General features: G+C 40.7%; 1 protein-coding gene across 2 annotated transcripts in view; it reads right to left on the reverse strand.

Annotated features, from left to right (window-relative positions):
* TLE1 (TLE family member 1, transcriptional corepressor) overlaps nucleotides 1-1,128 on the reverse strand; it is a 71,021-nt gene that overhangs the window by 15,876 nt on the left and 54,017 nt on the right. The window lies entirely within an intron of this gene.

The following is a 1,128-nucleotide window of genomic DNA, read 5'->3' on the forward strand; positions in this document are numbered from 1 at the left end:
ATTAGATTGACTCAGACCTAGGTGAAACACAAAAGCACTGGATCCTACATTAGGGGGTTTCCATTATATCTCCCTATAAGGAAAGAATGAGGAAACTTTTATTTTGCAAGAGTGTTTTATAAAAATCATGCCTAAAATATATGCAAACATACACTTCCTATTACCTCTGTCCTTTATTCTATTACTATAACAATGTTTGCTTTGTGCTCTACCCATTATATAGCTTTCTGTTTTCTTCTTACAGAGCTAGCTCTGTCTTAATTCTCTGGGATTTCTTCTACTTTCCTTTCTTGTTTATTGTTGGTTTTTAATGGCCAGCATATACAGCCCTTGCACCTTTCCAAGTTGTTCTTTCTCTTGCTGTGCCTCTATACTTTTTCTGTGGACCATCCACTCCCTCTGAAGGAAAAACCCCTTCTTTCATTTGGCTGTGTACTCTTGTTTACTGGTGGCTGCAGAACTCTAAAGCTCACAATTCCCCTGTTCTCTCCCACACCTGTGTCAAAGTTGCAGCTTTATTGGCAACTCTGCTGTCCTGCAGCTGGGGAAAAGGCTCAGATGGGACACAAGGAAGGTAGCACAGGTGCCTGCAATTTTGTCAAGGAGACTGCTCTTCCACAGACCCCAAAACTTTGCAAACTGGGACTTCCCTAGATAATTCTCTTCTCTAGAGGTAGGACTCAGTTGTGTTAGGATTATGTGTGCTAGTATTACTTTATATTAATTAGAGAAGCAGCAAAACCAGGCTAGCACAATCGGTTACAGAGACAGGTACAGCATAGATCAGGGGTCCTCAACCTTGGCAACTTTAAGACTTGTGGACTTCAACTCCCAGAATTCCTCAGCCTCAGGAATTCTGGGAGTTGAAGTCCACAAGTCTTAAAGTTGCCAAGGTTGAGGACCCCTGGCATAGATAAAGAAGGCTACTCAAGATGATATGGCCCTGCCACAACTTGTTCTTAAGGGTAGCTAACATTTAGGCCAACCCTTGTGTTAGTCTAGTATTCATTCATTCATGTATTCGTTTTTGAGAGATTTAAACTATTTCAGGCAGAATTTAAAAGGTATAGTTTGATCCAAATTGCTTATTGAGCTGACTGGTCTTCTTTTCTGATTAAACTGAGCAAA

Source organism: Protobothrops mucrosquamatus, unplaced genomic scaffold (assembly GCF_001527695.2).
Source record: "Protobothrops mucrosquamatus isolate PMUCROS unplaced genomic scaffold, P.Mucros_1.0 scaffold91, whole genome shotgun sequence".
Classification (NCBI taxonomy): domain Eukaryota; kingdom Metazoa; phylum Chordata; class Lepidosauria; order Squamata; family Viperidae; genus Protobothrops; species Protobothrops mucrosquamatus.